Source organism: Salvelinus alpinus, chromosome 6 (assembly GCF_045679555.1).
Source record: "Salvelinus alpinus chromosome 6, SLU_Salpinus.1, whole genome shotgun sequence".
NCBI classification, from domain to species: Eukaryota; Metazoa; Chordata; class Actinopteri; order Salmoniformes; family Salmonidae; genus Salvelinus; species Salvelinus alpinus.
The window spans coordinates 94,761,207-94,777,160 of NC_092091.1; the positions used below are offsets into that span (position 1 = coordinate 94,761,207).

At 47.9% G+C, this 15,954-nt stretch overlaps 1 protein-coding gene and 1 long non-coding RNA gene across 7 annotated transcripts in view; both read right to left on the bottom strand.

Moving 5' to 3' along the window:
• Positions 1-15,954, bottom strand: part of LOC139579629 (ice-structuring glycoprotein-like) — a 75,738-nt gene that overhangs the window by 32,637 nt on the left and 27,147 nt on the right. The window lies entirely within an intron of this gene.
• On the bottom strand, positions 125-7,714 carry LOC139577901 (uncharacterized). Its single transcript, XR_011675465.1, has 2 exons — positions 7,623-7,714; positions 125-659 (listed from the first exon to the last, which is right to left on the bottom strand). It is a non-coding gene; the product is annotated as an uncharacterized lncRNA (long non-coding RNA).

Here is a 15,954-nt window from a genome sequence, read left to right on the forward strand (position 1 = left end):
GACCCGCATAACGACTAACCAAAATCAAAAAGTGACTTTTAGACTACCTTAACCTCTGACCTTAACCACACCCTCAGTGGTATGATGTTTGTTCAAACCCAGCTGAAAACAAACAAATACAAAGTGAGGGATCAATCACATTTATTCATAAAGCCCTTCTTACATCAGCTGACGTCACAAAGTGCTGTACAGAAACCCAGCCTAAAACCCCACACAGCAAGCAATGCAGGTGGAGAAGCACGGTGGCTAGGAAAAACTCCCTAGAAAGGCCAAAACATAGAAGAAGAAACCTAGAGAGGAACCAGGCTATGAGGGGTGGCCAGTCCTCTTCTGGCTGTGCAGGGTGGAGATTATAACAGAACATGGCCAAGATGTTCAAATGTTCATAAATGACCAGCATGGTCAAATAATAATAATCAAAGTAGTGGTTGAGAGAGTAGCAAATCAACACCTCAGGAGTAAATGTCAGTTGGCCAATCATTGAGAGTATCTCTACCGCTCCTGCGTTCTCTAGAAAGTTGAAAACAGCAGGTCTGGGACAGGTAGCACGTCCGGTGGACAGGTCAGGGTTCCATAGCCGCAGGCAGAACAGTTGAAACTGGAGCAGCAACACGGCCAGGTGGACTGGGGAAAGCAAGGAGTCATCATGCTAGGTCGTCCTGAGGCATGGACAGAGAACTAAAGAGAGAAAGAGAGAATTAGAGAGAGCATACTTAAATCCACAAAGGACACCGGATAAGACAGGAGAAGTACTCCAGATATAACAAACTGACCCTAGCCCCCCGCCACATAAACTACTGCTGCATAAATACTGGAGGCTGAGACAGGAGGGGTCAGGAGACACTGTGGCCCCATCCGATGATACCCCCGGACAGGGCCAAACAGGAAGGATATAACCCCACCCACTTTGCCAAAGCACAGCCCCCACACCACTAGAGGGATATCTTCAACCACCAACTTACCATCCTGAGACAAGGCCAAGTATAGCCCACAAAGATCTCCGCCACGGCACAACCCAAGGGGGGGCGCCAACCCAGACAGGAAGATCACGTCAGTGACTCAACCCACTCAAGTGACGCACCCCTCCTAGGGACGGCATGGAAGAGCACCAGTAAGCCAGTGACTCAGCCCCTGTAATAGGGTTAGAGGCAGAGAATCCCAGTGGAGAGAGGGGAACCGGCCAGGCAGAGACAGCAAGGGTGGTTCGTTGCTCCAGTGCCTTTCTGTTCACCTTCACATCCCTGGGCCAGACTACACTCAATCATAGGACCTACTGAAGAGATGAGTCTTCAATAAAGACTTAAAGGTTGAGACCGAGTCTGCGTCTCTCACATGGGTAGGCAGACCATTCCATAATAATGGAGCTCAATAGGAGAAAGCCCTGCCTCCAGCTGTTTGCTTAGAAATTCTAGGGACAATTAGGAGGCCTGCGTCTTGTGACCGCAGCGTACGTGTAGGTATGTACGGCATGACCAAATCGGAAAGATAGGTAGGAGCAAGCCCATGTAACGCTTTGTAGGTTAGCAGTAAAACCTTGAAATCAGCCGTTGCTGTCACGTTCTGACCTTAGGTCCTTTGTTATGTCTTTATTTTAGTTAGGTCAGGGCGTGAGTTGGGGTGGGCATTCTATGTTGTTTTTCTATGTTTTGTTCTATGGTTATATTTCTATGTGTTTGGGCTAGTATGGTTCCTAATCAAAAGGCAGGTGTCAGGCGTTGTCTTTGATTGGGAGCCATATTTAGGTAGTCTGTTTACCTTTGTGTTTTGGTGGGTGGTTGTTTCGTGTGTCTGTGTTATCACCATACGGGACTGTTTCGTTTTCGTTTTGTATTTCACGGTGTTATTTTTGTATTCTTAGTGTTCAGTTAATAAATTGAATATGGACACTTACCACGCTGCGTATTGGTCCGACATCTCTTACTCCTCTTCAGACGAGGAGGAAAACCGTGACACTTGCCTTAACTGAAAAAGCGTTGGCGAGCAAGGAGGCCTACAAACACGACTCAGTTACACCAACTCTGTCAGGAGGAATGGGCCAAAATTCACCCAACTTATTGTGGGAAGCTTGTGGACGGCTACCCGAAACGTTTGACCCAAGTTAAACAATTTAAAGGCAATGCTACCAAATACTAATTGAGTGTATGTAAACTTCTGACCCACTGGGAATGTGATGAAAGAAATAAAAGCTGAAATAAATCATTCTCTCTACTATTATTCTTACATTTCACATTCTTAAAATAAAGTGGTGATCCTAACTGACCTAAGACAGGGAATTTTTATTAGGATTAAATGTCAGGAATTGTGAAAAACTGAGTTTAAATCTATTTGGCAATGATGTATATAAACTTCCAACTTCAACTGTTTATTAAATAATAGGTCTGACTCAGATCACCTGTGTATATATGACTGTAAGAAACCAACTGACCTGTTCTAGAATCCTCATGTGACAGTAAGAAACCAACTGACCTGTTCTAGAATCCTCATGTGACAGTAATAAACCAACTGACCTGTTCTAGAATCCTCATGTGACAGTAAGAAACCAACTGACCTGTTCTAGAATCCTCATGTGACGGTAAGAAATCAACTGACCTGTTCTAGAATCCTCATGTGACAGTAAGAAACCAACTGACCTGTTCTAGAATCCTCATGTGACAGTAAGAAACCAACTCACCTGTTCTAGAATCCTCATGTGACAGTAATAAACCAACTGACCTGTTCTAGAATCCTCATGTGACAGTAAGTAAACCAACTGACCTGTTCTAAAATCCTCATGTGACAGTAAGAAACCAACTGACCTGTTCTAGAATCCTCATGTGACAGTAAGAAACCAACTGACCTATTCTAGAATCCTCATGTGACAGTAAGAAACCAACTGACCTGTTCTAGAATCCTCATGTGACAGTAAGAAACCAACTGACCTGTTCTAGAATCCTCATGTGACAGTAAGAAACCAACTGACCTGTTCTAGAATCCTCATGTGACAGTAAGAAACCAACTGACCTGTTCCAGAATCCTCATGTGACAGTAATAAACCAACTGACCTGTTCTAAAATCCTCATGTGACAGTAAGAAACCAACTGACCTGTTCTAGAATCCTCATGTGACAGTAAGAAACCAACTGACCTGTTCTAGAATCCTCATGTGACAGTAAGAAACCAACTGACCTGTTCTAGAATCCTCATGTGACAGTAAGAAACCAACTGACCTGTTCTAGAATCCTCATGTGACAGTAAGAAACCAACTGACCTGTTCTAGAATCCTCATGTGACAGTAAGAAACCAACTGACCTGTTCTAGAATCCTCGTGTGACAGTAATAAACCAACTGACCTGTTCTAGAATCCTCATGTGACAGTAAGAAACCAACTGACCTGTTCTAGAATCCTCATGTGACAGTAAGAAACCAACTGACCTGTTCTAGAATCCTCATGTGACAGTAAGAAACCAACTGACCTGTTCTAGAATCCTCATGTGACAGTAAGAAACCAACTGACCTGTTCTAGAATCCTCATGTGACAGTAAGAAACCAACTGACCTGTTCTAGAATCCTCATGTGACAGTAAGAAACCAACTGACCTGTTCTAGAATCCTCATGTGACAGTAAGAAACCAACTGACCTGTTCTAGAATCCTCATGTGACGAAAAGAAACCAACTGACCTGCTCTAGAATCCTCATGTGACAGTAAGAAACCAACTGACCTGTTCTAGAATCCTCATGTGACATTAAGAAACCAACTGACCTGTTCTAGAATCCTCATGTGACATTAAGAAACCCACTGACCTGTTCTAGAATCCTCATGTGACAGTAAGAAACCAACTGACCTGTTCTAGAATCCTCATGTGACATTAAGAAACCAACTGACCTGTTCTAGAATCCTCATGTGACGGTAAGAAACCAACTGACCTGTTCTAGAATCCTCATGTGACAAAAAGAAACCAACTGACCTGCTCTAGAATCCTCATGTGACAGTAAGAAACCAACTGACCTGTTCTAGAATCCTCATGTGACATTAAGAAACCAACTGACCTGTTCTAGAATCCTCATGTGACAGTAAGAAACCAACTGACCTGTTCTAGAATCCTCATGTGACATTAAGAAACCAACTGACCTGTTCTAGAATCCTCATGTGACAGTAAGAAACCAACTGACCTGTTCTAGAATGTAACGGCTGTCGTCTTCCTCCTCCTCGGACGAGGAGAGGAGAGAAGGATCGGTGGACCAATACGCAGCGAGGTATGTTGACATAATGAATTTATTGAAAAAACGAAGACTGACACGAACTATACTTGACTTATACAAAATAACAAACAAACAACGTAGACAGACCTGATCATGGAACTTACATAAAACACGCAGAACTCACGAACAGGAACAGACTACAATAAACGAACCGAACAACCAAAACAGTCCCGTGTGGTGCGCAGACACAGACACGGAAGACAATCACGCACAAACAAACAGTGAGAACAACCTACCTTAATATGACTCTCAATCAGAGGAAACGTCAAACACCTGCCTCTAATTGAGAGCCATACCAGACAACCCAAAACCAACATAGAAACAGAAAACATAGACTGCCCACCCAAAACTCACGCCCTGACCATCAAACACATACAAAACAACAGAAAATAGGTCAGGAACGTGACAGAACCCCCCCCTCAAGGTGCGAACTCCGGGCGCACCACCAAAAGTCTAGGGGAGGGTCTGGGTGGGCATCTGACCACGGTGGTGGCTCAGGCTCTGGGCGAGGTTCCCATCCCCTCTTAGTCACTACCCGCTTTCGTAGCCTCCCCAAAATGACCACCCTCCATATAACCCCACCTAAATTAAGGGGCATCACCAGGATGAGGGGCAACACCAGAATGGGGGGCACCACCAGACTGGCTGGCGGATCCTGGCTGGCGGAAGGTTCTGGCGGATCCTGGCTGGCTGGCAGGTCCTGGCTGGCTGGCTCTGGCGGATCCTGGCTGGCTGGCTCTGGCGGATCCTGGCTGGCGGAAGGCTCTGGCAGATCCTGGCTGGATGACGGCTCTGGCTGGTCATGGCTGGATGACGGCTCTGGCTGGTCATGGCTGGCTGACGGCTCTGGACGCTCATGGCTGGCTGACGGCTCTGGACGCTCATGGCTGGCTGACGGCTCTGGACGCTCATGGCTGGCTGACGGCTCTGGACGCTCATGGCTGGCTGACGGCTCTGGACGCTCATGGCTGGCTGACGGCTCTGGACGCTCATGGCTGGCTGACGGCTCTGGACGCTCATGGGTCACTGGCGGTTCTGGACGCTCATGGCTCGCTGGCGGCTCTGGACGCTCATGGCTGGCTGACGGCTCTGGACGCTCATGGCTCACTGGCGGTTCTGGACGCTCATGGCTCACTGGCGGTTCTGGACGCTCATGGCTCACTGGCGGTTCTGGACGCTCATGGCTCACTGGCGGTTCTGGACGCTCATGGCTCACTGGCGGCTCTGGCAGATCCTGTCTGGTTGGCGGCTCTGGCAGATCCTGTCTGGTTGGCGGCTCTGGCAGATCCTGTCTGGTTGGCGGCTCTGGCAGATCCTGTCTGGTTGGCGGCTCTGGCAGATCCTGTCTGGTTGGCGGCTCTGGCAGATCCTGTCTGACGAATGGCTCTAGCGGCTCCTGACTGACTATCGGCTCTGACGGCTCGGGACAGACGGGCGGCTCTAATGGCTCGGGGCAGACGGATGGCTCAGACGGCGCTGGGGAGACGGATGGCTCAGATGGCGCTGGGGAGACGGATGGCTCAGATGGCGCTGGGGAGACGGATGGCTCAGATGGCGCTGGGGAGACGGATGGCTCAGACGGCGCTGGGGAGACGGATGGCTCAGATGGCGCTGGGGAGACGGATGGCTCTGGCCGGATAAGGCGCACTGTAGACCTAGTGCGTGGTGCCGGAACTGGAGGTACCGGTCTGAAGGCACGCACATCAGGACTAGTACGGGGAGAAGGAACAGTGTGTACAGGGCTCTGGAGAAGCACAGGAGGCTTAGTGCGTGGTGCCGGAACTGGAGGCACCGAATTGGATACACGCACTACAGGGAGAGTGCGTGGAGGAGGAACAGGGCTCTGGAAACACACTGGAAGCCTGGTGCGTGGTGTAGGCACTGTTGGTACTAGGCTGGGGCGGGGAGGTGGCGCCGGAAATACCGGACCGTGCAGGCGTACTGGCTCTCTTGAGCACTGAGCCTGCCCAACCTTACCTGGTTGAATGGTCCCCGTCGCCCTGCCAGTGCGGCGAGGTGGAATAGCCCGCACTGGGTTATGCAGGCGAACCGGGGACACCATGCGTAAGGTTGGTGCCATGTAAGCCGGCCCGAGGAGACGCACTGGAGACCAGACGCGTTGAGCCGGCTTCATGGCACCTGGCTCAATGCCCAATCTAGCCCTACCAGTGCGGGGAGGTGGAATAACCCGCACCGGGCTATGAACACGTACAGGAGACACCGTGCGCTCTACTGCGTAACACAGTGTCCGCCCGTACTCTCGCTCTCCACGGTAAGCCTGGGAAGTGGGCGCAGGTCTCCTACCTGCCCTTGGCCCACTACCTCTTAGCCCCCACCCAATAAATTTTTGGGAAGTACTCACGGGCTTTTCAGGCTTCCAGCCACGTCTCCTTGCTGCCTCCTCATACCACCGCTCCTGGGCTCGCGCTGCTTCCATCTCCTCGCGAGCGCGGCGATATTCCCCAATGTGCGCCCAGTGTCCTTTTCCCTCCAATACTTCGTCCCAAGTCCACGAGTCCTGGTTGCTCTGTTGAGCTCTCCCCCGCCGCTTGGTCCTAGGTTGGTGGGTGATTCTGTAACGGCTGTCGTCTTCCTCCTCCTCGGACGAGGAGAGGAGAGAAGGATCGGTGGACCAATACGCAGCGAGGTATGTTGACATAATGAATTTATTGAAAAAACGAAGACTGACACGAACTATACTTGACTTATACAAAATAACAAACAAACAACGTAGACAGACCTGATCATGGAACTTACATAAAACACGCAGAACTCACGAACAGGAACAGACTACAATAAACGAACCGAACAACCAAAACAGTCCCGTGTGGTGCGCAGACACAGACACGGAAGACAATCACGCACAAACAAACAGTGAGAACAACCTACCTTAATATGACTCTCAATCAGAGGAAACGTCAAACACCTGCCTCTAATTGAGAGCCATACCAGGCAACCCAAAACCAACATAGAAACAGAAAACATAGACTGCCCACCCAAAACTCACGCCCTGACCATCAAACACATACAAAACAACAGAAAATAGGTCAGGAACGTGACATAGAATCCTCATGTGACAGTAAGAAACCAACTGACCTGTTCTAGAATACTCATGTGACAGTAAGAAACCAACTGACCTGTTCTAGAATACTCATGTGACAGTAAGAAACCAACTGACCTGTTCTAGAATCCTCATGTGACAGTAAGAAACCAACTGACCTGTTCTAGAATCCTCATGTGACAGTAAGAAACCAACTGACCTGTTCTAGAATCCTCATGTGACAGTAAGAAACCAACTGACCTATTCTAGAATCCTCATGTGACAGTAAGAAACCAACTGACCTGTTCTAGAATCCTCATGTGACAGTAAGGAAACCAACTGACCTGTTCTAGAATCCTCTTAACAAGACAAAGGGCCCAACTCTACCCGGAAACACACAGGCTATTATAAGCATCCATTCCCCAGTAACCCAGAGGCATACACTATCCACAAAACCATCTCAGAACTGCTCACATCCTGTTTAGCCACCTATTTTGGCGGAACAAAAAATGAACAACATTCCCAAAGCTGTACTCCTCCCTCCCTCTCCTCCCACCAACACCTGTTTCTTAACCTCTAGTGAATGGTCTATAGTTCTATACCTCTAGTGAATGGTCTATAGTTCTATACCTTTAGTGAATGGTCTATAGTTCTATACCTCTAGTGAATGGTCAATAGATCTATACCTCTAGTGAATGGTCTACAGTTCTTTACCTCTAGTGAATGGTCTATAGTTCTATACCTCTAGTGAATGGTCTATAGTTCTATACCTCTAGTGAATGGTCTATAGTTCTATACCTCTAGTGAATGGTCTATAGATCTTTACCTCTAGTGAATGGTCTATAGATCTATACCTCTAGTGAATGGTCTACAGTTCTTTACCTCTAGTGAATGGTCTATAGTTCTATACCTTTAGTGAATGGTCTATAGTTCTATACCTCTAGTGAATGGTCTATAGATCTTTACCTCTAGTGAATGGTCTACAGTTCTTTACCTCTAGTGAATGGTCTATAGTTCTATACCTCTAGTGAATGGTCTATAGTTCTTTACCTCTAGTGAATGGTCTATAGATCTTTACCTCTAGTGAATGGTCTATAGATCTATACCTCTAGTGAATGGTCTATAGTTCTTTACCTCTAGTGAATGGTCTATAGATCTTTACCTCTAGTGAATGGTCTATAGATCTATACCTCTAGTGAATGGTCTACAGTTCTTTACCTCTAGTGAATGGTCTATAGTTCTATACCTTTAGTGAATGGTCTATAGTTCTATACCTCTAGTGAATGGTCTATAGTTCTATACCTCTAGTGAATGGTCAATAGATCTATACCTCTAGTGAATGGTCTATAGATCTATACCTCTAGTGAATGGTCTATAGTTCTATACCTCTAGTGAATGGTCTATAGTTCTATACCTCTAGTGAATGGTCAATAGATCTATACCTCTAGTGAATGGTCTATAGTTCTATACCTCTAGTGAATGGTCTATAGCTCTATACCTCTAGTGAATGGTCTATAGTTCTATACCTCTAGTGAATGGTCAATAGATCTATACCTCTAGTGAATGGTCTATAGTTCTATACCTCTAGTGAATGGTCTATAGCTCTATACCTCTAGTTAATGGTCTATAGAGTACTATCCTCAGACCAGCTGGTTAGATGGGCACATTTTATACTATTCTGGTCTGAAAGGTAGTAGCCTCGGGCTAGTGTGTCTACTAGTCTAGTCTGAAAGGTAGTAGCCTCGTGCTGGTGGGCCCACTAGTCTGGTCTGAAAGGTAGTAGCCTCGGGCTAGTGTTGCCTACTAGTCTAGTCTGAAAGGTAGTAGCCTCGTGCTAGTGTGTCTACTAGTCTAGTCTGAAAGGTAGTAGCCTCGTGCTGGTGGGCCCACTAGTCTGGTCTGAAAGGTAGTAGCCTCGGGCTATTGGGTCTACTAGTCTGGTCTGAAAGGGAGTAGCCTCGGGCTGGTGGGCCTACTAGTCTGGTCTGAAAGGGAGTAGCCTCGGGCTATTGGGTCTACTAGTCTGGTCTGAAAGGGAGTAGCCTCGGGCTATTGGGTCTACTAGTCTGGTCTGAAAGGGAGTAGCCTCGGGCTATTGGGTCTACTAGTCTGGTCTGAAAGGTAGTAGCCTCGGGCTGGTGGGCCTACTAGTCTGGTCTGAAAGGGAGTAGCCTCGGGCTATTGGGTCTACTAGTCTGGTCTGAAAGGGAGTAGCCTCGGGCTAGTGTTGCCTACTAGTCTGGTCTGAAAGGTAGTAGCCTCGGGCTATTGGGTCTACTAGTCTGGTCTGAAAGGGAGTAGCCTCGGGCTAGTGTTGCCTACTAGTCTGGTCTGAAAGGTAGCAGCCTCGGGCTAGTGTTGCCTACTAGTCTGGTCTGACAGGTAGTAGCCTCGGGAAAGTGGGTCTACTAGTCTGGTCTGAAAGGTAGTAGCCTCGGGCTAGTGGGTCTACTAGTCTGGTCTGAAAGGTAGTAGCCTCGGGCTAGTGGGTCTACTAGTCTGGTCTGACAGGTAGTAGCCTCGGGAAAGTGGGTCTACTAGTCTGGTCTGAAAGGTAGTAGCCTCGGGCTAGTGTTGCCTACTAGTCTGGTCTGACAGGTAGTAGCCTCGGGAAAGTGGGTCTACTAGTCTGGTCTGAAAGGTAGTAGCCTCGGGCTAGTGGGTCTACTAGTCTGGTCTGAAAGGTAGTAGCCTCGGGAAAGTGGGTCTACTAGTCTGGTCTGAAAGGTAGTAGCCTCGGGCTAGTGGGTCTACTAGTCTGGTCTGACAGGTAGTAGCCTCGGGCTAGTGTTGCCTACTAGTCTGGTCTGAAAGGTAGTAGCCTCGGGAAAGTGGGTCTACTAGTCTGGTCTGAAAGGTAGTAGCCTCGGGCTAGTGTTGCCTACTAGTCTGGTCTGAAAGGTAGTAGCCTCGGGAAAGTGGGTCTACTAGTCTGGTCTGAAAGGTAGTAGCCTCGGGCTAGTGTTGCCTACTAGTCTGGTCTGAAAGGTAGTAGCCTCGGGAAAGTGGGTCTACTAGTCTGGTCTGACAGGTAGTAGCCTCGGGCTAGTGTTGCCTACTAGTCTGGTCTGAAAGGTAGTAGCCTCGGGAAAGTGGGTCTACTAGTCTGGTCTGAAAGGTAGTAGCCTCGGGAAAGTGGGTCTACTAGTCTGGTCTGAAAGGTAGTAGCCTCGGGCTAGTGGGTCTACTAGTCTGGTCTGACAGGTAGTAGCCTCGGGCTAGTGTTGCCTACTAGTCTGGTCTGAAAGGTAGTAGCCTCGGGAAAGTGGGTCTACTAGTCTGGTCTGAAAGGTAGTAGCCTCGGGCTAGTGGGTCTACTAGTCTGGTCTGAAAGGTAGTAGCCTCGGGCTAGTGTTGCCTACTAGTCTGGTCTGACAGGTAGTAGCCTCGGGAAAGTGGGTCTACTAGTCTGGTCTGAAAGGTAGTAGCCTCGGGCTAGTGGGTCTACTAGTCTGGTCTGAAAGGTAGTAGCCTCGGGCTAGTGTTGCCTACTAGTCTGGTCTGAAAGGTAGTAGCCTCGGGAAAGTGGGTCTACTAGTCTGGTCTGACAGGTAGTAGCCTCGGGCTAGTGTTGCCTACTAGTCTGGTCTGAAAGGTAGTAGCCTCGGGAAAGTGGGTCTACTAGTCTGGTCTGAAAGGTAGTAGCCTCGGGAAAGTGGGTCTACTAGTCTGGTCTGAAAGGTAGTAGCCTCGGGCTAGTGGGTCTACTAGTCTGGTCTGACAGGTAGTAGCCTCGGGCTAGTGTTGCCTACTAGTCTGGTCTGAAAGGTAGTAGCCTCGGGAAAGTGGGTCTACTAGTCTGGTCTGAAAGGTAGTAGCCTCGGGCTAGTGGGTCTACTAGTCTGGTCTGAAAGGTAGTAGCCTCGGGCTAGTGTTGCCTACTAGTCTGGTCTGACAGGTAGTAGCCTCGGGAAAGTGGGTCTACTAGTCTGGTCTGAAAGGTAGTAGCCTCGGGCTAGTGGGTCTACTAGTCTGGTCTGAAAGGTAGTAGCCTCGGGCTAGTGTTGCCTACTAGTCTGGTCTGACAGGTAGTAGCCTCGGGAAAGTGGGTCTACTAGTCTGGTCTGAAAGGTAGTAGCCTCGGGCTAGTGGGTCTACTAGTCTGGTCTGAAAGGTAGTAGCCTCGGGCTAGTGTTGCCTACTAGTCTGGTCTGACAGGTAGTAGCCTCGGGAAAGTGGGTCTACTAGTCTGGTCTGAAAGATAGTAGCCTCGGGCTAGTGTTGCCTACTAGTCTGGTCTGACAGGTAGTAGCCTCGGGAAAGTGGGTCTACTAGTCTGGTCTGAAAGGTAGTAGCCTCGGGCTAGTGGGTCTACTAGTCTGGTCTGAAAGGTAGTAGCCTCGGGCTAGTGTTGCCTACTAGTCTGGTCTGACAGGTAGTAGCCTCGGGAAAGTGGGTCTACTAGTCTGGTCTGAAAGGTAGTAGCCTCGGGCTAGTGGGTCTACTAGTCTGGTCTGAAAGGTAGTAGCCTCGGGCTAGTGTTGCCTACTAGTCTGGTCTGAAAGGTAGTAGCCTCGGGAAAGTGGGTCTACTAGTCTGGTCTGACAGGTAGTAGCCTCGGGCTAGTGTTGCCTACTAGTCTGGTCTGAAAGGTAGTAGCCTCGGGAAAGTGGGTCTACTAGTCTGGTCTGAAAGGTAGTAGCCTCGGGAAAGTGGGTCTACTAGTCTGGTCTGAAAGGTAGTAGCCTCGGGCTAGTGGGTCTACTAGTCTGGTCTGACAGGTAGTAGCCTCGGGCTAGTGTTGCCTACTAGTCTGGTCTGAAAGGTAGTAGCCTCGGGAAAGTGGGTCTACTAGTCTGGTCTGAAAGGTAGTAGCCTCGGGCTAGTGGGTCTACTAGTCTGGTCTGAAAGGTAGTAGCCTCGGGCTAGTGTTGCCTACTAGTCTGGTCTGACAGGTAGTAGCCTCGGGAAAGTGGGTCTACTAGTCTGGTCTGAAAGGTAGTAGCCTCGGGCTAGTGGGTCTACTAGTCTGGTCTGAAAGGTAGTAGCCTCGGGCTAGTGTTGCCTACTAGTCTGGTCTGACAGGTAGTAGCCTCGGGAAAGTGGGTCTACTAGTCTGGTCTGAAAGGTAGTAGCCTCGGGCTAGTGGGTCTACTAGTCTGGTCTGAAAGGTAGTAGCCGCGGGCTAGTGTTGCCTACTAGTCTGGTCTGACAGGTAGTAGCCTCGGGAAAGTGGGTCTACTAGTCTGGTCTGAAAGATAGTAGCCTCGGGCTAGTGTTGCCTACTAGTCTGGTCTGACAGGTAGTAGCCTCGGGAAAGTGGGTCTACTAGTCTGGTCTGAAAGGTAGTAGCCTCGGGAAAGTGGGTCTACTAGTCTGGTCTGACAGGTAGTAGCCTCGGGCTAGTGTTGCCTACTAGTCTGGTCTGACAGGTAGTAGCCTCGGGAAAGTGGGTCTACTAGTCTGGTCTGAAAGGTAGTAGCCTCGTGCTGGTGGGCCCACTAGTCTGGTCTGAATCCTCATGTGACAGTAAGAAACCAACTGACCTGTTCTAGAATCATCATGTGACAGTAAGAAACCAACTGATTTTTTCTAGAATCCTCTTAACAAGACAAACGGTCAGGGCCCAACCCTACCTGGAAACACACAGGCTGTTATTAAGCATCCATTCCCCTGTAACCCAGAGGCACATACTTCCCACAAAACCATCTCAGAACTGTTTACATCCTGTTCAGCCACCTTGTTGGCCAGAACAAAAGATGAACAACATTCCCAAAGTTGTACTCCTCCCTCCGTCTCCTCACACCACCTCATGCACTCCACCCCTCCCACTCTTTCCACCCCCCCTCCCTCCCCACCCCTTCCACCCCCCCCTTGCACTGCCCCCCCCCTCTCCTTCCACCACCCCTCCCTCCCCACTCCTTCCACCACCCCTCCCTCCCCACTCCTTTCACCACCCTTCCCTCCCCACTCCTTCCTCCTTCCACTGGATCAGTGTGTGTGTTTACCTTTTATCAGGCTGCAGGTAGCTGGAACAGTGTGTGTGTTTACCTGTATCAGGCTGCAGGTAGCTGGATCAGTGTGTGTGTTTACCTGTTTCAGGCTGCAGGTAGCTGGATCAGTGTGTGTTTACCTGTTTCAGGCTGCAGGTAGCTGGAACAGTGTGTGTGTGTACCTGTATCAGGCTGCAGGTAGCTGGAACAGTGTGTGTGTTTACCTGTATCAGGCTGCAGGTAGCTGGAACAGTGTGTGTGTTTACCTGTATCAGGCTGCAGGTAGCTGGAACAGTGTGTGTGTTTACCTGTATCAGGCTGCAGGTAGCTGGAACAGTGTGTGTTTACCTGTTTCAGGCTGCAGGTAGCTGGAACAGTGTGTGTGTTTACCTGTATCAGGCTGCAGGTAGCTGGAACAGTGTGTGTGTTTACCTGTATCAGGCTGCAGGTAGCTGGAACAGTGTGTGTGTTTACCTGTTTCAGGCTGCAGGTAGCTGGAACAGCGTGTGTGTTTACCTGTACCAGGTAGCTGGAACAGTGTGTGTGTTTACCTGTATCAGGCTGCAGGTAGCTGGAACAGTGTGTGTGTTTACCTGTTTCAGGCTGCAGGTAGCTGGAACAGCGTGTGTGTTTACCTGTATCAAGCTGCAGGTAGCTGGAACAGTGTGTGTGTTTACCTGTATCAGGCTGCAGGTAGCTGGAACAGTGTGTGTGTTTACCTTTTTAAGGCTGCAGGTAGATAGACAGAGAGATAAACACATCAAATCTATTTTAACAACACATACTGTTGCTCCAGGGTGTGTCTCTGTCTTTGTCTGTGTGTGTGTGTGTGTGTTTGTGTGTGTGTGTGTGTGTGTGACTCATGGGAGGGGAATTTGCTGACGTTGTTGGAAACTCTGATGAGCATGCGAGCTGCTATCAGATGCTCCCCTCTCTTCACATGGATCTGAAATCAATCAAAAAAAACATCAATACAACCAATACATCAATCAATACATCAACCAATACATCAATCAACCAACCAATACATCAATCAATCAATCAATCAATCAATCAATACATCAATCAACCAATACATCAATCAATACATCAACCAATACATCAATCAATACATCAACCAATACATCAACCAATACATCAATCAATACATCAACCAATACATCAATCAATACATCAATCAATACATCAACCAATACATCAATCAATACATCAACCAATACATCAATCAACCAATACATCAATCAATACATCAACCAACCAACCAATACATCAACCAACCAATACATCAATCAACCAATACATCAACCAACCAATACATCAATCAACCAATACATCAACCAACCAATACATCAATCAACCAATACATCAACCAACCAAAACATCAACCAACCAATACATCAACCAACCAATACATCAACCAACCAACCAATACATCAACCAACCAATACATCAATCAACCAATACATCAACCAACCAATACATCAACCAACCAATACATCAATCAACCAATACATCAACCAACCAAAACATCAATCAACCAATACATCAATCAACCAATCAATACATCAACCAACCAATACATCAATCATCAACCAACCAATACATCAATCAATACATCAATCAATCAATACGTCAATCAACCAATCAATACATCACTCAACCAATACATCAATCAACCAATAAATACATCACTCAACCAATACATCAATCCATCAACCAACCAATACATCAATCATCAACCAACCAATACATCAATCAATACATCAATCAATCAATACATCAATCAACCAATACATCAATCAACCAACACATCAATCAACAAATCCATCAATCAACCAACCAATACATCAATTAACCAATACATCAACCAACCAACTAATACATCAACCAAATAATACATCAATCAATACATCAACCAACCAATCAACTAATCCATCAATCGATCAATACATCAACCAGTCAATACATCAACCAGTCAATACATCAATCAATCAATCAATCCATCAATCAATCAATCCATCAACCAGTCAATAAATCAATCAATCCATAATCACAGCATCAGGTATCATCATCTGGCCCCCAGGTATGTAGTTCTACCTGAACCAGGATGTATGAGTGGAGTATGCTGGGTAGTGATATAGCAGTAGAGGATGCTGGGTAGTGGGATAGCAGTAGAGGATGCTGGGTCATGTAGTGGTATAGAAGCAGAGGATGTTGGGTAGTGCAGTGGTAGAGCAGTAGAGGATGCTGGGTAGTGGTATAGCAGTAGAGGATGTTGGGTAGTGCAGTGGTAGAGCAGTAGAGGATGCTGGGTAGTGGTATAGCAGTAGAGGATGTTCGGTAGTGTAGTGGTGTAGCAGTAGAGGATGCTGGGTAGTGGGATAGCAGTAGAGTATGTTGGGTAGTGTAGTGGTATAGCAGTAGAGGATGCTGGGTAATGTAGTGGTATAGCAGTAGAGGATGTTGGGTAGTGTAGTGGTATAGCAGTAGAGGATGTTGGGTAGTGCAGTGGTATATCAGTAGAGGATGTTGGGTAGTGCAGTGGTATATCAGTAGAGGATGTTGGGTAGTGGTATAGCAGTAGAGGATGCTGGGTAGTGCAGTGGTATATCAGTAGAGGATGTTGGGTAGTGGTATAGCAGTAGAGGATGCTGGGTAAAGGTATAACAGTAGAAGATGCTGGGTATTGCATTGGTATACCAGTAGAGGATGCTGGGTAGTGGGATAGCAGTAGAGTATGTTG